General features: G+C 44.0%; 1 pseudogene; it reads left to right on the plus strand.

The window, feature by feature from the left end:
* The first annotated feature begins 381 nt into the window (after positions 1-381).
* LOC129862203 (proline-rich protein 5-like) overlaps positions 382-20,806 on the plus strand; it is a 60,854-nt pseudogene continuing 40,429 nt past the window's right edge.

Genomic DNA, 20,806 nt, shown 5'->3' on the forward strand with positions numbered 1-20,806 from the left:
TCAGCTTGGTTGGGTTTTGGCCCAAATAAGTTAATAAACCAATAACAAAGAGACTTTGCCATTCTCTGCCAATAACAGCTAATTTTAAGGTTACATATCCCTCCCATTAGGCTCCTCCAATTAGGTCCCTTTCTCAGACCACTCCCAGACAGTCATAGCAAAATTCTTGCTTGATAAATTGTATTTGCTAAGTTATTTTTGTTAATTTCTGATCATTTTAATTGAAAACAATCACAGTAAGGCACTTTATTGTTACCCAGAAATGATTTAATATTGAGATAAAAACGGCTGCATTGGACCTTTAAATGTAAGCATATAGGCCTAAACTTGCCGTGCTTGAATGAGAACGTTTATCTCATCCACCCTACAACACCAGACACCAATACGCGCGTACACGCTCACAGACGCAAAACACACACGGCGTCTGGTACAGTGGCTTGCACCTCGTCAAAACAACACGGGGGCGAGCATGCATGCTCCTGGAATGACTCCCGCAGGATAGGTCGCTGGCGCATCGCACAACTGCACCAAAATGCCTGTTTGGTCAGTGCAGACTAAAAAATCAACAATGATATAGACTGGGTTTTATTGCAGATAGGCTATACAGTTGATCAATGCTATATCCACCTCATTCTATTATAAGCAACACGATCAGGAGAAGGAACGGTGAGTAGCGTGCGGTGGATGTGTGTGTACAGACAGTGAACTTTACTGTATGGGTAGGATATTTATGGTCTATTTTTTAAAGGTATGTGTGTCTGTTGATTGAGCAAGGTAAGATGGCCTACATTCGCATTGTTTACATGGGTTTGTTTGTTTGCATATTCTGTAGCGCACATTTTAAAGTTGCCTACTTCACGTGTAATGTAAGCTACGTCCCTCCCTATGACATGGACATCGTGTTCTATGGGGATACATTTCCTTTGTGTAGGCAAGACTGTAGCCTGCGCATCAACAATTGTATAACACATATGTATAGAGCAAGGATATTATTCTGTAGCCTAAGGGGTTCTCATAAATTAATGAAGTAAATGCCTTCGTTTGCAAATGAAAGATATCGATCTGTGGATTATGGAAGGGAAGGAACCCCAGTCGCTCCGCAAGAACAAAAGCATAATAACCAGACTGGCGTGGCTTGCGGGGCAGACAGTCCGAATGGAGTGTGTGTGTGTGGATTCTCTCCTCCTGCTATTATTACTATTTCTTAGATATCATCCAAACATTGTAATCTCCAGTCACAATAAGCATATGCAAATAGGGCATATATGTTTTGTTAGTTGAATGAATTACATTTTTTTTTTTAAATTGGGTTGTAGGTTCCTATTCAATTGTAACACACTAGGAACTACTTTAGAGTTACTATGTATGATGTGCATACAGTCTATTTAGGTTTGAAATGAGACTGGTTTCTAAAGCAATGTTATCTAGTAAGGCAAAGGATAACATTCAATATCTACTGAAGGAAGAATACTGCAAGGACGCAGGGGTATGCATTTTAAATGGAAGTTTATCTATAATTGAAAACATTTGTTTTTTCATTATCTTTTTTCATGTTCAAGATCAATACACAACACCAGAGTATCACAACTGCAATGACCATTCATTCATAACAATACAGTTTTATCCAATAAGTTAATCAAAAATAATAAACTGGGTACCCAATAAAAATGTAAGTCAGTGCCCTCAATTGTCTCTGTTCAGTTCCTACCACAATGTACCAGTCAAATATCTCTCTCTAGAGAGAAGAGGCGACGATAATGAGGATTGTAGAAGCTATTGACGACAAGCCTGTTTAGATGGCAAAGTAGATTGTAGAAGATGGCAGGTGGTGCTGGTGACGTAGAATCAAAAGGAGGGGGTACAAAACCAGTTAGGATTCTCTGTTCACAAACATCAATGGAAAATATATCCCAATTCCCTTCTGGTTTAGCACACTGATTACCTGAGCACTTGATTCTTCTTTAGTTGAAAATACACTAAGAATACCAAATATTACGAACACCTTCCTAATATTGAGTTGCACCCTCCTTTTTGCCCTCAGGACGGCTTCAATTCGTCGGGGCATGGACTCTACAAGGTGTCGAAAGCATTCCACAGGGATGCTGGCACATGTTGACTTCAATGCTTCCCACAGCTGTGTCAAGTTGGCTGGATGTCCTTTTGGTGGTGGACCATTCTTGATACACACGGGAAACTGTTGAGCGTGAAAAACCTAGCAATGTTGCAGTTCTTGACACAAACTGGTGCGCCTGGCACATACTGGCACATACTACCATACCCTGTTCAAAGGCACTTACATTTTTTGTCTTGCCCATCTGAATGGCACACATACACAATCCATGTCTCAATTGTCTCAAGGCTTAAAAATCCTTCTTTAACCTGGCTCCTCCCCTTCATCTACACTGATTTAAATTGATTTAACAAGTGACATCAATAAGGGATCATAGCTTTCACCTGGTCAGTCTATGTCATGGAAAGAGCAGGTGTTATTAATGTTTTGTATACTCAGTGTATATACTTTACAACTTTTTTTCTACGTTTAAGTTCAGTTATCAACTTTCAATATTTCTAGTTTTCTTCTAAGTTTCTTTCGGCTTCACAGTTCGTCGGCACTCTCTACAAAGTAAGGTGGAAAGAGAGCGAGATCAACAAACTCTCAACCCATACAATTAGTGTAAAGAAGTTAGTGACTGTCAAAATTAGCATGGGCTACACAATCATTACTAAATTACTATGTTTTTTTAGAAACCTTATGACACCAGCATTACAAATTGTAACAGCCCCATGTTCCAATATCCTTCGTATAGAGTAGACATTGAAGCCTGGTTATTGTGGAGCATTAGACTTGTTTAAAGGAGGGAAATTCGTCTGTAATTCATCTCTAGTCTCAGATACATCCACTGTATTACCTGTTTTATATTCAAGACAACTCTTTATTGATAGCCTACTCTTAGTTTAATTAACAGTGTGCCTAGATTGTATTTTTCCCAAGGACCAGCTGTTGGCGCCCTATTATTGCAACCTGGACTCAGTAGTAGATGTAACATAGTAAACATATATGCAGGAAGCTCCAATTAGTATGATATCAAATAAAATTGTATTTGTCACATACGTAGAATACAACAGGTATAGACTTTACCATGAAATACTTACTTACGAGCCCTTTCCAAACAATCCAGAGTTAAAAAGTGACAAAAATTCACAAAAATAAAAAAGGAAATAGTAACACAATAAATATAACAATAACACGACTATATACAAGGAGCGCCGGTATAGAATCAATGTGCAGGGGTGTGAGGTAGTTGAGGTAATTGCGGTAATATGTACATGTAGGTAGGGGTAAAAGTGACTAGGCAATCAGGATAGATAATAAACACAGTAGCAGCAGCGTATGTGAAGAGTGTGAAAGTGTGTCTATGTGTGAGTGTGTGTTTTATTTTTATTTATTTTTATTTCACCTTTATTTAACCAGGTAGGCTAGTTGAGAACAAGTTCTCATTTGAAACTACGACCTGTCCAAGATAAAGCATAGCAGTGTGAACAGACAACAACACAGAGTTACACATGGAGTAAACAATAAACAAGTCAATAACATGGTAGAAAAAAAAGAGAATCTATATACAATGTGTGCAAAAGGCATGAGGAGGTAGGCAATAAATCGAATAATTACAATTTAGCAGGTTAACACTGGAGTGATAAATCATCAGATGATGTCTGATGTGTGTGGTGTGTGGTGTCAGTGTGTGTGTGTGTGTGTGTGTGTGTGTGTGTGTGTGTGTGTGTGTGTGTGTGTGTGTGTGTGTGTGTGTGTGTGTGTGTGTGTGTGTGTGTGTGTGTGTGTGTGTGTGTGTGTGTGTGTGTGTGTGTGTGATATGTGTGATATGTGTGATATGTGTGAGTGTGTGGGTAGAGTCCAGTGAGTGTGCATAGAGCCAGCCAAGCAGTTGCCATACCAAGCGGTGATGCAGCCAGTCACAATTCTCTCAATGGTGCTGCAGTAGAACATTTTGAGGATCTGAGGGCCCATGCCAAATCTTTTTAGCCTCTTGAGGGGGAAGAGGCATTGTCGTGCAATCTTCACAACTGTTGGTGTGTTTGGACCATGATAGGTCCTTAGTGATGTGGACACAAAGGAGCTCTCGACCCACTCCACTGCAGCCCCTTTGATGTGAATGGGGGCATGCTCTGCCCTTCATTTCCGGTAGTCTATGATCAGCTCCTTTGTCTAGCTGATTATTATTATTAATATAGTCTATATATAGTCTATATACAGTGTGTGCAAATGGCGTGAGGGGGTAAGGCAATAAATAGGCCATAGTAGCGAAGTAATTACAGTTTAGCAAATTAACACTGGAGTGATAGATGAGCAGATGATAATGTGCAAGTAGAAATACTGGTGTGCAAAAGAGCAGTAAAGTAAATAAAAACAATATGGGGATGAGGTTGGTAGATTAGGTGGGCTATTTACAGATGGGCTATGTACAGCTCCAGCGATCGGTTAGCTGCTCAGATAGCTGATGTTTAAAGTTAGGGAGAGAAATATAAGTCTCCAGCTTCAGCGATTTTTGCAATTCGTTCCATTCATTGGCAGCAGAGAACTGGAAGGAAAGGCTGCTGAAGGAGGTGTTGGCTTTGGGGACGACGAGTGAGATATACCTGCTGGAGCGTGTGCTACGGGTGGGTGTTGTTATCGTGACCAGTGAGCTGAGTTAAGGCGGAGCTTTACCTAGCATAGACTTATAGATGACCTGGAGCCATTGGGTCTCGCGACGAATATGTAGCGAGGGCCAGCCGACTAGAGCATACAGGGCGCAGTGGTGGGTGGTATAAGGGGCTTTGGTGACAAAACGGATGGCACTGTGATAGACTGCATCCAGTTTGCTGAGTAGAGTATTGGAAGCTATTTTGTAAATGACATCGCCGAAGTCGAGGATCGGTAGGATAGTCAGTTTTACGAGGGTATGTTTTGCGGCGTGAGTGAAGGAGGCTTTGTTGGGAAATAGGAAGCCAATTCTAGATTTAGATTTCGTTTTTTGGGATTGGAGATGTTTAATATGAGTCTGGAAGGAGAGTTTACAGTCTAGCCAGGCACCTAGGTATTTGTAGTTGTCCACATATTCTAAGTCAGAACCGTCTAGAGTAGTGATGCTAGTCGGGGTGCGGGCAGCGAACGGTTGAAGAGCATGCATTTGGTTTTACTAGCGTTTATGAGCAGTTGGAGGCCACGGAAGGAGTGTTGTATGGCAGCTCGTTTGGAGGTTTGTTAGCACAGTATCCAAAGAAGGGCCAGATGTATACAGAATGGTGTCTTCTGCATAGAGGTGGATCAGAGAATCACCAGCAGCAAGAGCGACATCATTGATATATACAGAGAAAAGAGTCGGCCCGAGAATTGAGCCCTGTGGCACCCCCATAGAGACTGCCAGAGGTCCGGACAACAGGCCCTCCGATTTGACACACTGAACTCTATCTGAAAAGTAGTTGGTGAACCAGGCAAGGCAGTCATTTGAGAAACCAAGGCTATTGAGTCTGCCGATAAGAATGCAGTGATTGACAGAGTCGAAAGCCTTGGCCAGATCGATGAAGAGGGCTGCAGAGTACTGTCTTTTATCGATGGCGGTTATGATATCGTTTTGTACCTTGAGCGTGGCTGAGGTGCACCCGTGAGCAGCTCGGAAACCAGATTGCACAGCGGAGAAGGTACGGTGGGTTTCGAAATGGTCAGTGATCTGTTTATTAACTTGGCTTTCGAAGACTTTAGAAAGGCGGGGCAGGATGGATATAGGTCTATAACAGTTTGGGTCTAGAGGGAGAGGTTGTTGTCCTGGCACCACACTGCCAGGTCTCTGACATCCTCCCTATAGGCTGTCTCATCGTTGGAGTCGTTTGGAGTCGTGCGCAGCCACGCAGTCGTGGGTCAACAGGGAGTACAGGAGGGGACTAAGCATGCATCCCTGAGGGCCCACTGTGTTGAGGGTCAGCGTGGCAGATGTGTTGTTGCCTACTCTCACTACCTGGGTGCAGCCATCAGGAAGTCCAGGATCCAGTTGAAGAGGGAGGTGTTCAGTCCCAGGTTCCTTAGCTTAGTGATGAGCTTGGAGGGCACTATGGTGTTGAACACTGAGCTGTGGTCAATGAACAGCATTCTCACAGGTGTTCCTTTTGTCCAGGTGGGAAAGGGCGGCGTGGAGTGCAACAGAGATCCATCTGTTGGGGCGGTATGTGAATTGGAGTTGGTCCAGGGTGTCTGGGATGATGGTGTTGATGTGAGGCATGACCAGCCTTTCATGGCTACAGATGTGAGTACCCTGATAGTACCCCGATAGTCATTTAGACAGGTTACTATGGTGGTCTGCTTGAAACGTGTAGGTATTATAGACTGGGTCAAGGAGAGGTTGACAATGTCAGTGAAGACACTTGCCATCTGGTCAGCACATGCTCAGAGTAAAAGTCCTGGTAATAAGTATTGCCCTTGTGAATGTTAACCTGTTTAATGGTCTCACTCAGATAGGCTATGGAGGGTGTGATCACACAGTCGTCTGGAACAGCTGGGGCTCTCATACATGGTTCAGTGTTGCTAGCCTTGAAGCGAGCGTAGAAGGCATTTAGCTCGTCTGGTAGGCTCACGCCACTGGGAAGCTGGGTTTCCTTTTCGCTTTTGCCTTAAATGCGTACTTCGGGATTTTGGCATTTAAGCCCTTTATCTACTTCCCCATAGTCAGATGAACTCATGAATACCATTTTTATGTCTCAGCGTGCAGTTTAAAGGAAATTGCCAACTAGCGCTAGCGTAATTAAACTATTGGAAGTCTATGGGTATATGCTAGCATACTGCCCTCCCAAGCAAAAAGGCAGTAACTGCTAATTTGGTCGAACATGAGTTAATGCAATTTTTGTTACATTAAATGCATGCTTAATCATGTGGACAAGTATCCTGCCTCTATTGTATTGTGTTTGGAAGAAAATGGTGGTCGTATTAGCAGTAACTGCAAAAAGTTACTGTGAAAGGGAGGTAAATGGCAGTTTTAGCTTGGTTTCAACCTGCCCTTGGCTGCAGTTACTGCATTTTACCATGGTTTCATATAATTTTATTCTGATAGTGATGCAATCGAACCTGCATGACACTGACTGACAGCTACACACACATACATTGGTAATCTAGGGATACAACACCATGGCACAGTATTTACGGGGGGAAATTATGGTTGTACTTGCTCTGAAACGCCGACATCCAGACACTGGTAAGAACTAGCTAGCTAAGTAGATCTGAGATCAAAATTAATTAGCTAGCTAACTAGCTAGCGTGCATAGACTAACAATGCTACCTGCTCTCATAAGAGGAGATCTGCAATTGATACTAACTTCAATCTATTAGCCATATAATGAAGTATATTCTGAAATTTCATCTGATGGTTTCTTTGAATCAGTACACCATACACACGATTTATAGCCAGTGACAGCCACCTAGCTAAAACTTACGCGCCCTACCAAAACGTCAAAACCTAGCTAGCTAGCATTAGCATGAAGTAATAGATTTGTGCTACATGCTCCCATAAGAGACGATCAGCAGTTTATACTAGCTTAAATCTATTACACCTAGAATTAGTATAATCCCTATAGTTGTATTCTGACATTCCATAGGTTATTTGAATCAGTAACATTACACCACTGAAATAGAGAACCAGTGGGTGGTCTCTGACTCTTTAGACATCAGTCTATCAGATGAGAAATCAATTGCCAATGATGATGATGAAGATTATCATCCACCTTCAGAGTTGGATGTTCAAGCACAAGTGGCAGCTGAGCCCGTGGACACAACTCCAGAACACCTATCAAACAAGAAATCCAAGATTCCACCAATGGGTAAATGCAAGAGGCAATGTACTCAGAATATTTCAGAGGGTAGGCAAAAGGTAATATGGGAAAAGTATTAGGAGATGAAGTATAAGGAGAAGAGGACATGGATCTTTCACATGGTGGCACAGCAATCTAAGAAAAATATCACTGTTGGCGGGACAGTTGGTTTAGAAGATGGTTTCTGTACCATCTTCCAAACCAGAGCGGTTCTGCACAACAGGTGTGCAAAAGTTTTTTTCTGACAACATTGGGCTGCCACTCCAAAAATGACAGGCTGATTGTCACGATGATGGGCAAATCAATCACCACCAAACTGATTCCACCAAAGGATCATAGGGGAAAGAAAGCTTCAGCGAGCAAATTGAACATGAATCCAATCCTGCAACACATTGAGTCCTTCCATCCCCAAATCAGCCACTACAGACGAGAGCATGCCTCTCTACCTCCCTAGTGACGTTAATTTTCGGTTCTTGCATAATGACTACAAGGATGATGCCAGCTGTGGTTACGAAACTTATTGCAAGGCGGTAAAGGGAAGAAACATCAGCTTTGTGAAGCTTGGAGAGGAGGAGTGCGAGCTCTGTTTGGTGCTGCGTCATCATCTGAAGATGGAGCACAGGGAGAATGAGGCCATGGAGACCCATGCCTGCCAAGACAACAGCCATGCAGCACCTGAATTCACCATCCCCAACCCCGACTGCATGCAATGTAGGAAATATGAGGAGCATAAGAAGTCTGCAGAGCAGAAGCCATTACCAGGCTGATGCACAGAAAGATTGGCCTGAGGACTGGTCTGTGAGGAGCGTTGATATGCAAAAAGTCATCATGCTCCCTCACATGAGAGGTGTGGAAACAGCATTGTTCACAAGAATTGTTGCCTATCACGAGACATTCGCCACCATTGGAAAGAAGTCTCAAAAGAAGAAAACAATCTCAGTAGTATGGCATGAAGGAACAGCTGGTTGGAAGGCAGAGGAGATTACTTCATCTTATGTAACAGCACTGGAAAGGGAGAGAGATGTCAAGAATGCAGTGTATTGGGTGGATAACTGCACTTCTCAAAACAAAAACTGGTGCCTCCTAACATCACTGGTGAGTGTTGTAAATGCTGACTCAACTTTGATGGAGGACATCACCCTCAAGTTCTTCGAGCCAGGACACACCTTCATGAGTGCAGACAGTTTCCACCATGAGGTGGAACAGGAAATGAAAGCTCGACCTGGAGGTGTGGTGTACGACTTCGGGGACTTCCTCCATGTGGTTGCAACTTCCAATGCAGGCAAGGTGGAGGTGGTGGAAATGAAAAAGGAAAACATCCTGGCATGGAAAGCTGGCCATTCCATCGTCAAGCTGAAGAAGGCAGCAGCACCAAAGCTGGCAGAGATGGCTGAGATCCAGTTGAGGAGTGGATCCAGGAGCCTCTTCTACAAAGTCTCCCATGAAGAAAAGGACTTCACAGAGCTTGACTTCATCATGAAGAAAGTCACTCTAGAGACACCCTCGACACTACGTACACAGGATAGAGGGATAGAAGAGTCCAAGAAGATGGACATAATCACCAAGCTGTGTCCTCTGATGCCTGCAAATTGAAGGCAGTTCTGGAACGCTTTGGCTGTAAACACCATTGCTGAGGATGAGGAGTGATATGGAAGAGCACTGAAGAAGTTTTACTTAAAAATTAAATGTTACTTAAAAATTAAATGTAACTATTCAGCATTTGATCAATTGTAGCTAAATGTAATTTGCATCCTCTTATGAATATGAACATGTAAATATGTTTAAAATGTATTCTTAAAGCTGTAATTTATTTATTCATTCAAAATTGTCATTTGAAAACTTACAAATATTTTTTTTTTTATTAGCAACCTCCTGGTCATTTTTTATAATTTGTATTACCCTACGTCATATTTCTATCATGTTCCATCATCATATATTACAAGACAGGTAAACATTTCATGTAATTCAAATAATTGCAGTGCTGCTTTTAACATGTATTCTTATAACAAGACATGGGCTACTTGTGAATCACAGTATGTAATGTGACTAATGCAGAACCTACATCTCTATGTAAATTCAACTGGTATTTAAGTGGAAGACGCACAAAGGATGCCGTTTCAACTCTGTTACACTGTCAGTAATTACACTGTTCTTGTATTAATAGCATACATGACAAGTATAGGAAACTAACAAATTAAAATTGCAGATACTGCTCTTTGTTTTGGTATTACCCTGCAATTTATAACATATCATGCCAAAGAAGAAGGCAGTAACTGCCGTTTAAGGGTCAAAGGTCATGTCAGAGGTCAGGGTCAACATGAATTTAAAAAAATACTCATTGTAAGGCAACAGATCATTACATCTCCAATGATCTCACTAGAATTCATTTGACTGGACAATTAAAAAACTTTGAAGCCATTTTTCTCAGTTCCACTCTATGAGCAGTTACTGCCTTTTTGCTTGGGAGGGCAGCAAAGACTTCACATTGATTGGAAACTGCGTTCTCTAAGCTTTCCTCAGCATGACTTGATCCCTGTCTTCCTGCTTCACTGTTCTCAGGCGAACTGCAAGGTTAACACTACCGAACGTGGGACCTCAACTTCCAGTCAACAGTGTTGAGTGCTGACCGAAAGGATTTGCTTAGTAGATACAATAGACATCCAGTCATTGCGCTAACGCTAGTTAACATTGGGGAAATAATCTCTAACTTCCTTCATACTGGACACACATACAGTGGGGCAAAAAAGTATTTAGTCAGCCACCAATTGTGCAAGTTCTCCCACTTAAAAAGATGAGAAAGGCCTGTAATTTTCATCATAGGTACACTTCAACTATGACAGACAAAATGAGAAAAAGAAATCCAGAAAATCACATTGTAGGATTTTTAATGAATTTATTTGCAAATTATGGTGGAAAATAGGTATTTGGTCACCTACAAACAAGCAAGATTTCTGGCTCTCACAGACCTGTAACTTCTTCTTTAAGAGGCTCCTCTGTCCTCCACTCGTTACCTGTATTAATGGCACCTGTTTGAACTTGTTATCAGTATAAAAGACACCTGTCCACAACCTCAAACAGTCACACTCCAAACTCCACTATGGCCAAGACCAAAGAGCTGTCAAAGGACACCAGAAACAAAATTGTAGACCTGCACCAGGCTGGGAAGACTGAATCTGCAATAGGTAAGCAGCTTGGTTTGAAGAAATCAACTGTGGGAGCAAATATTAGGAAATGGAAGACATACAAGACCACTGATAATCTCCCTCGGTCTGGGGCTCCACGCAAGATCTCAACCCGTGGGGTCAAAATGATCACAAGAACGGTGAGCAAAAATCCCAGAACCACACGGGGGGACCTGGTGACCTGCAGAGAGCTGGGACCAAAGTAACAAAGCCTACCATCAGTAACACACTACGCCGCCAGGGACTCAAATCCTGCAGTGCCAGACGTGTCCCCCTGCTTAAGCCAGTACATGTCCAGGCCCATCTGAAGTTTGCTAGAGAGCATTTGGATGATCCAGAAGAAGATTGGGAGAATGTCATATGGTCAGATGAAACCAAAATATAACTTTTTGGTAAAAACTCAACTCGTGTTTGGAGGACAAAGAATGCTGAGTTGCATCCAAAGAACACCATACCTACTGTGAAGCATGGGGGTGGAAACATCATGCTTTGGGGCTGTTTTTCTGCAAAGGGACCAGGACGACTGATCCGTGTAAAGGAAAGAATGAATGGGGCCATGTATCGTGAGATTTTGAGTGAAAACCTCCTTCCATCAGCAAGGGCATTGAAGATGAAACGTGGCTGGGTCTTTCAGCATGACAATGATCCCAAACACACCGCCCGGGCAACGAAGGAGTAACTTCGTAAGAAGCATTTCAAGGTCCTGGAGTGGCCTAGCCAGTCTCCAGATCTCAACCCCATAGAAAATCTTTGGAGGGAGTTGAAAGTCCGTGTTGCCCAGCAACAGCCCCAAAACATCACTGCTCTAGAGGAGATCTGCATGGAGGAATGGGCCAAAATACCAGCAACAGTGTGTGAAAACCTTGTGAAGACTTACAGAAAACGTTTGACCTCTGTCATTGCCAACAAAGGGTATATAACAAAGTATTGAGATAAACTTTTGTTATTGACCAAATACTTATTTTCCACCATAATTTGCAAATAAATTAATTTAAAAAATTTAAGTGGGAGAACTTGCACAATTGGTGGCTGACTAAATACTTTTTTGCCCCACTATACATAGAGCTATGGTGAAAACAATGTGTGGGGAGGCAGAGGCACAGAGACTCACATCAATACCTTTGTCAGATAACACTATTAAACAAATGATTTATGCTACTGCTAGCAACAAGAGGAAACTGACTGAACGACTCAGAAACTCCCCAGCTTATGCTCTCCAAATGGACATTAGATGTGAGGGCTGAGATGCCCATACATTGACTTTGGTTCGCTATACATGTCGTGGGATGCTATTCACGAGGACATATTGTTCTGTCTCACGATTCCCGAGCATGAAACGGCACAGGGGATGGATGTTCAGTGTGCTGCGTGGCTATATTGATGAAAAACAGATTTCATGGGATTGAATGGTGGGCTTTTGTACAGATGGGGCTCCATCTATGGCGGAACGGCAGGCAGGCCTCTGCACTTTAGCAACTGGTGGCAAAAGAGCTGAGCACAGAACTCGGAGATACACTGCAGCAGGTAACTTCGATTGTAAACCTGAAATTTGCAGGTTGGCATTTATTGGGATAGATCTTGTCCTGGAGGCAACTCTGCAGGGTGGTCACTTGCTGGCCTAGCCACAAAGTCATAAAACCTAACCTTAACCCTAACCTTAACCACACTGCTAGCACTGTGCCTAACCCTAACCTTAAATTAAGACCAAAAAGCACATTTTTGTTTTCATAAATGTTTTAACATAGCCAATTTTGACTTTGCGGCCGGCCCATCAAGCGGAAACCGCTCAGCTCTGCCTCCAGTACAAGATTCATCCCAGTAAACATTTGGTCTGAGGTAGTGCAGATGTGCAGATACTTTCTTCCAATTGTGACAGTTTTGTTTTGAGCTATAGTACTCTAAGGTTTGCGCTTTGTTGAGACCCAATGCGAATGCTACGGACCTATCCCTAATGAAGCCCTTCACTGCATCCCACAGCATACAGGGGTCCCACACGCTGATGGTTGGTTAATGCTAATGAATTCTAGTAATTGTTCTTCAAATTCCTTTTTAAATGTGTAATCTGGAGCAATGATGGGTTAAACCGCCAACGTGTTGCATGCTTGTTGTGATTAATGATCAAGTCTCTGCAAAGCATGTCTCGATGGTTGGAGAGGGCCATGGGTAATACATCTATACATTCACTTATTTGAATAGGCCCTTTGAAGTGAAAACAGTCTAAACGGGTGAAGGATTTATGTCGAGAGGAAAAAAGGATAACATTTCAAAAGGAAGGATTCATAATTTGCCATTAATCATCAACCACCGCCTCATTTGCCCATTTCCGTAAGGCCAAAAGGGCAAGATGCTGGTCTCTCCCCTCAGACTGCCCTGATCTGTCAAGTCTGTGCTTCCAAACTGAATAAAAATTGCCACCAATTATTAGTCATATGTCAGCTAAATTTATTGTCAAGGTAGATAATTGATCATAAAATGAGCTGTCGTAAATGTTCAGTGCATACACAGACAAAATACAAATGTTACTTCTGCTTATAATCTATTTAAAAAGTACTTTTGTAATTGATTATAAAAGTATTTTAAAAAGTTACTAATTAAAAGTAATTCTCCCCTCTCCAAGGGATCCTCCACCTAAGTTAGTGTATTGAAAATTACACCTGGCAACAATTAGTACCCCTTTACCTTTTGTAGTAAAACATGATGACGCAATGACATGTTAATATATTTGTTGGAAAAACGAGACGCAGTGGGGTCCATCATTATTGGCTCCCAATTGGCGCAGCGGTCTAAGGCACTGCATCTCAGTGCTAGAGGTGTCACTACAGACACCCTGGTTCGATCTAGGCTGTATCACAACTGGCCGTGATTGGGAGTTCCAAAGGACGCCGCACAATTGGCCCAGAATCGTCTGGGTTTGGCCAGTGTAGGCCGTCATTGTAAATAAGAATGTGTTCTTAACTGACTTGCCTAGTAAAATAAAAATGAGCAAAAAATATGTTATAAAATAAATTGTACAAATACTGAGCTACTGTATACTGTATGCAAAACAAATGGGGAAATTATATATTTTTTATACTAATACAATTGCTCAGAGAAAGATTTTGTTAAAAAAGTAATTTTAAAAAAATTCAACAATCTAAAAAAAGATAGGGGTCAAAACTATTGGTACCCCTGTTTTCAGTACTCCAGCACCCTACCGTTGCGAGGATAACGACACTGAGCCTTTTTATAAAAATGTTTTATGAGATTGGAGAACACGTTGAGAGCGATCTTAGACCACTCCTCCATACAGAATCATTCCAGATTCTTGATATCCTTCGTCTGCGCTTATGGAGTGCCCTCTTCAATTGAAACCACATGTTTTCAATGGGGTTTCAAGTCTGGAGACCGAGGTGGCCATTACAAAATGTTGATTTTGTGGTCAATTAACCATTTCTTAGTGAATTCTGGTGTGTGCTTTGGGTAATTGTCTTGCTGGAAGATCCACTTGTGGCCAAGTGTCAGCATCCTGGCCAAGGCAACCAGGTTTCTGGCAAAAATTTCCTGGTACTGGGTAAAGTTCATTATGCCGTTGACCTTAACAAGGGTTTAGGACCAGTGGAAGGAAAATAGCCCCATAACAGGTGCACCACCATATTTTACTGTAGGTATGAGGTACTTTTCTGCATATGCTTCTGTTTTTCAAAGCCAAACCCACCACTGGTGTGTGGTCAAATAACTATATTTTCATGTGATCTGACCATAGCAACGGTTCCAATCCAAGTGCCAATGAAATGCCATCATTTGGATATTTCTTTAATGAAAGCCTCTCCAACATAATCCAGGTAGAATCAGGAATTTCCCAGGGCAGCTGTCTAGGCCCCTTACTTTTTTCAATCTTTACTAATGACATGCCACTGGCCTTGAGTGAAGCCAGTGTGTCTATGTATGCGGATGACTTAACACTATACACATCAGCTACTGCAGCGACTGAAACAAAGAGCTGCAGTTAGTTTCAGAATGTGTGGCAAGGAATAAATTAGTCCTAAATATTTCAAAAACGAAAAGCATTGTATTTGGTGAATTTGGTACATCATTCACTAAACCCTAAGCCTCAACTAAATTTTGTAATAAATCATGTGGAAATTGAGCAAGTTGAGGTGACTAAACTGCTTGGTGTAACCCTGGATTGTAAACTGTCAAGGTCAAAACATGTTGATAAAACAGTAGCTATGATCGGGAGAAGTCTGTCCGTATTAAAGTGCTGCTCTGCCTTTTTAACAACATTATCAATGAGTCAGGTCCTACAGGCTCTAGTTTTGTCGCACCTGGACTGCTGTTCAGTTGTGTGGTCAGGTGCCACAAAGAGGGACCTTGGAAAATTACAGTTGGCTCAGAACAGGGAAGCACGGATGGCCCTTGGATGTACACGGAGAGCTAACATTAATAATATGCATGTAAATCTCTCATGGCTCAAAGTGGAGGAGAAATTGACTTCATCACTACTTGTATTTGTAAGAAGTGTTGACATGCTGAATGCACAGAGTTGTCTGTTTAAACTACTAGCACACAGCTCGGACACCCATGCATACAGTACCCCACAATACATGCCTCCAAAGCGTTCTTCACAACCCCCAAGTCAAGAACAGACTATGGGTGGCACACAGTACTACTTAGAGCCATGGCTACATGGAACTCTATTTCACATCAGGTAACTGATGCAAGCAGTAGAATCAGATTTGAAAAAAACTGATAAAAATTCCACCTTGTGGAACAGCATGGACTATGAAGAGACACATACACAGGCACAGACACACATACACATTTGTATTTACTATGGATCCCCATTAGCAGCTACTCTTCCTGGGGTCCAGCAAAATTAAGGCAGTTTATACAATTTTAAAAACATTACAATACATTCACAGATTTCACAAAACACTGTGTGCCCTCAGGCCCCTACTCCACCACTACCACATACAGTATATACAGTACTAAATCCATGTGTATGTATAGTGCGTATGTTATTGTGTGTGTGTGTGTGTGTGTGTGTGTGTGTGTGTGTGTGTGTGTGTGTGTGTGTGTGTGTGTGTGTGTGTGTGTGTGTGTGTGTGTGTGTGTGTCTGTGCCAATGTTTGTGTTGCTTCACAGTCCCCGCTGTTCCATAAGGTATTTTTTTTAATCTGTTTTTTAAATCTAATTTTATTGCTGGCATGAGTTACTTGATGTGGAATAAATTTCCATGTAGTCATGGCTCTATGTAGTACTGTGTGCCTCCCATAGTCTGTTCGGGACTTGGGGACTGTGAAGAGACCTCTTGTGGCATGTCTTGTGGGGTATGCATGGGTGTCCGGGCTGTGTGCCAGTAGTTTAGACAGAGCTCGGTGCATTCAACATGTCAATACCTCTCATAAAAGTAGTGATGAAGTCAATCTCTCTTCCACTTCAACCAGGAGAGATTGACATGCATATTATTAATATTAGCTCTCTGTGTACATCCAAGAGCCAGCCGTGCTGTCCTGTTCTGAGCCAATTGCAATTTTCCTAAGTCCTTTCTTGTGGCACCTGACCACACAACTGAACAGTAGTCAAGGTGCGACATAACTAGGGCCTGTAGGTTCTGCCTTGTTGATAGTGTTGTTAAGAAGGTAGAGCATTGCTTTATTATAGACAGACTTCTCCCCATCTTAGCTACTACTGCGTCAATATGTTTTGACCATGACAGTTTACAATCTAGGGTTACTCCAAGCAGTTTAGTCATCTCAACTTGCTCAATTTCCACATTATTTATTACAAGATTTAGTTGAGGGTTAGGGTTTAGTGAGTGTTTTATTCCAAATGCAATGCTTTTAGTTTTAGAAATATTTAGGGCTAACTTATTCCTTGCCACCCACTCTGAAATGAACTGCAACTCTTTGTTGAGTGTTGCAGTCATTTCAGTCGCTGTAGTAGCTGACGTGTATAGTGTTGAGTCATCCGCATACATAGACACTCTGGCTTTACTCAAAGTCAGTAGCATGTCATTAGTAAAAAATTTAAAAAGCAAGGGGCCTAAACAGCTACCCTGGGGAATTCCTGATTCTAACTGGATTATATTTGAGAGGCTTCCATTAAAGAACACCCTTCTGTTAGACAAGTAACTCTCTATGTTACGAGGGGTGGAACAGGGAAACCCAAGAGCAGACTCAAACGAGGAGACTGGGATGAAGTAACCAAGGTTATTATTGAAACACCGGGGGGAGATGGATTGCAGGCCAGGGGAAGCTCGGGTGGGTTGCAGGAAACCAGGTGCTGAGGCTGGAGCGAGAGGGGCTGGGACAGGGTAAGCAGGTCCAGAGGGGAATCCAAGGGAGCAGTAGAGTGGGGAATCCAGGACAGAGTAGCAGGATGACGAGATGTGGGACTGGAGACAGGGACCAGAGTTAGAGCGGGCAAAACTGTAGTGGAGAGGAAAATCGTGTCAGGCAAGGAAAACAGGCACAACAGAATAACAGGATCTAAACAGTAACAAATGGCTAGAAACTGTATACTGACTGAGCGATCTGGCAGCATGGAAGAGGCAGGACTGAGTATATGTAGAGGTCTTGATTATGGAACAGGTTGCAGCTGGTGGGGATCTGCTCTGACTCCAGCACACCTGTCTCCGCCCACACAATCAGACACACACACACAGAGAGGGAGAGAGCACTGGGGGAGTGGCGGCAGGTCAAGGAGACACAGGATGAGCACTAGAGGGTGTGGCAGGAGCAGATGTGACACTTTATCCCTATTATAGCAGGGGGTGTAAAGCTATAACACATACGTTTTTCCAGCAGCAGACTATGATCGATAATGTCAAAAGCTGCACTGAAGTCGAACAAGACAGCCCCTACAATAATTTTATCATCAATTTCTCTGAGCCAATCATCAGTAATTTGTGTAAATGCTGTGCTTGTTGAGTGTCCTTCCCTATAAGCATGCTGAAATTCTGTTGTCAATTTGTTTACTGTGAAATAGCATTGTATCTGGTCAAATACCATTTTTTCCAGAAGTTTACTAAGGGTTGGTAACAGGCTGATTGGTCAGCTATTTGAGCCAGTAAAGGGGGCTTTACTATTCTTGGGTAGCGGAATGACTTGAGCTTTGAAGATTGAAGATTGAAGATGTGGCAAATAGGAGTGGCAATATCGTCTGCTGTTATCCTCAGTTGTTTTCCATTCAAATTGTCAGACCCCGACAGCTTGTCATTGTTGTTAGACAACAACATTTTTTTCACCTCTTCCACACTGACTTTACAGAATTCAAAAGTACAATTCTTGTCTTTCATAATTTGTTCCGATATACCTGGATGTGTAGTGTCAGCATTTGTTGCTGGCATGTCATCCTTAAGTTTGCTTATCTTGCCAATGGAAAAAGTAATTAAAGTAGTTTGCAATATCAGTGGGCTTTGTGATGAATGAGCCATCTGATTCAATGAATGAAGGAGCCGAGTTGGCTTTTTTTCCCAAAATTTCATTTAAGGTGCCCCAAAGCTTTTTACTATCATTGTAACGGTAGTCCTCCTCGTCTTCAACCGAAGAGGAGGAGTAGTGATTGAACCAAGGCGCAGCGGGTTGTGAATACATAATTTATTTAAAGAAAACACGAAAACACGAACTTCACTATAAACTAACAAAACAACAAACGGAGTAGACAGACCTGGACGACAAACTTACATAAACACGAAGATCGCACGAACAGGGAAAATAGACTACACAAAATGACGATGTACAAAACAAAACCGAACAGTCCCGTATGGTGCAACAAACACTGACACAGGAGACAACCACCCACAACGAACACTGTGAAACAACCTACCTAAATATGACTCTCAATTAGAGGAAAACGCCAAACACCTGCCTCTAATTAAGAGCCATACCAGGCAACCCTTAAACCAACATAGAAACAGAAAACATAGAATGCCCACCCAAACTCACGTCCTGACCAACTAACACATACAACAAACTAACAGAAATAGGTCAGGAACGTGACATACCCCCCCCTTAAGGTGCGAACTCCGGGCGCACCAGCACAAAGTCTAGGGGAGGGTCTGGGTGGGCATCTGACCACGGTGGTGGCTCAGGCTCAGGGCGAGGTCCCCACCCCACCATAGTCAATCCCAGCTTACATCTCCCCCTACAAATGACCACCCTCATATTACACCCCCTTAATCTTTTGGGTAACATCGAGACAAGGGGCAGAGGGATAGCTCGGGATAGAGGGATAGCTCAGGACAGAGGGATAGCTCAGGACAGAGGGATAGCTCAGGATAGAGAGGTTGCTCAGGATAGAGAGGTAGCTCAGGATAGAGGGGCAACTCCGGACTGAAAGGCAGCTCCGGACAGAGAGACAGCTCTGGACTGAGGGGCAGTTCTGGATAAATAGCTGCTCTGGGCTGAGGGACAGCTCATGACTGGCTGACGGCTCTGGACGCTCATGGCTGGCTGACGGCTCTGGACGCTCATGGCTGGCTGACGGCTCTGGACGCTCATGGCTGGCTGACGGCTCTGGACGCTCATGGCTGGCTGACGGCTCTGGACGCTCATGGCTGGCTGACGGCTCTGGACGCTCATGGCTGGCTGACGGCTCTGGACGCTCATGGCTGGCTGACGGCTCTGGACGCTCATGGCTCGCTGGCGGCTCTGGCAGATCCTGTCTGGTTGGCGGCTCTGGGAGATCCTGTCTGGTTGGCGGCTCTGGCAGATCCTGTCTGGTTGGCGGCTCTGGCAGATCCTGTCTGGTTGGCGGCTCTGGCAGATCCTGTCTGGTTGGCGGCTCTGGCAGATCCTGACTGACGAATGGCTCTAGCGGCTCCTGACTGACTAACGGCTCTGACGGCTCGGGACAGACGGGCGGCTCTAATGGCTCGGGACAGACGGATGGCTCAGACGGCGCTGGGGAGACGGATGGCTCAGACGGCGCTGGGGAGACGGATGGCTCAGATGGCGCTGGGGAGACGGATGGCTCAGATGGCGCTGGGGAGACGGATGGCTCAGACGGCGCTGCGGAGACGGATGGCTCAGATGGCGCTGCGGAGACGGATGGCTCAGACTGATCCTGTCTGGCGGAAGGCTTTGGCTGCTCCTGTCTGGCGGAAGGCTCTGTAGGCTCATGGCAGACGGGCAGTTCATGCGGCGCTTGGCAGACGGACAGTTCAGGCGCCGTTGGGCAGACGGCAGACTCTGGCCGGCTGAGACGCACTGTAGGCCTGGTGCATGGTGCCGGAACTGGAGGCACCGGACTGGAGACACGCACTTCAAGCCTAGTGCGGGGAGCAGGGACAGGGCACACTGGACTCTCAAAGCGTACTATATGCCTGGTGCGTGGTACCGGCACTGGTGGCACCGGGCTGAGTGCACGCACATCAGGACGAGTACGGGGAGAAGGAACAGTGTGTACAGGGCTCTGGAGACGCACAGATGGCTTAGTGCGTGGTGCCGGAACTGGAGGCACCGGACTGGAGACACGCACCATAGAGAGAGTGCGTGGAGGAGGAACAGGGCTCTGGAAACGCACTGGAAGCCTGGTGCGTGGTGTAGGCACTGGTGGTACTGGGCTGGGGCGGGGAGGTAGCACCGGAAATACCGGACCGTGCAGGCATATTGGCTCCCTTGAGCACTGAGCCTGCCCAACCTTACCTGGCTGAATGCTCCCCGTCGCCCGACCAGTGCGGGGAGGTGGAATAACCCGCACCGGGCTATGTAGGCGAACCGGGGACACCATGCGTAAGGCTGGTGCCATGTAAGCGGGCCCACCCAAACTCACGCCCTGACCAACTA

This window comes from Salvelinus fontinalis, chromosome 9, assembly GCF_029448725.1.
Source record: "Salvelinus fontinalis isolate EN_2023a chromosome 9, ASM2944872v1, whole genome shotgun sequence".
Lineage (NCBI taxonomy): Eukaryota > Metazoa > Chordata > Actinopteri > Salmoniformes > Salmonidae > Salvelinus > Salvelinus fontinalis.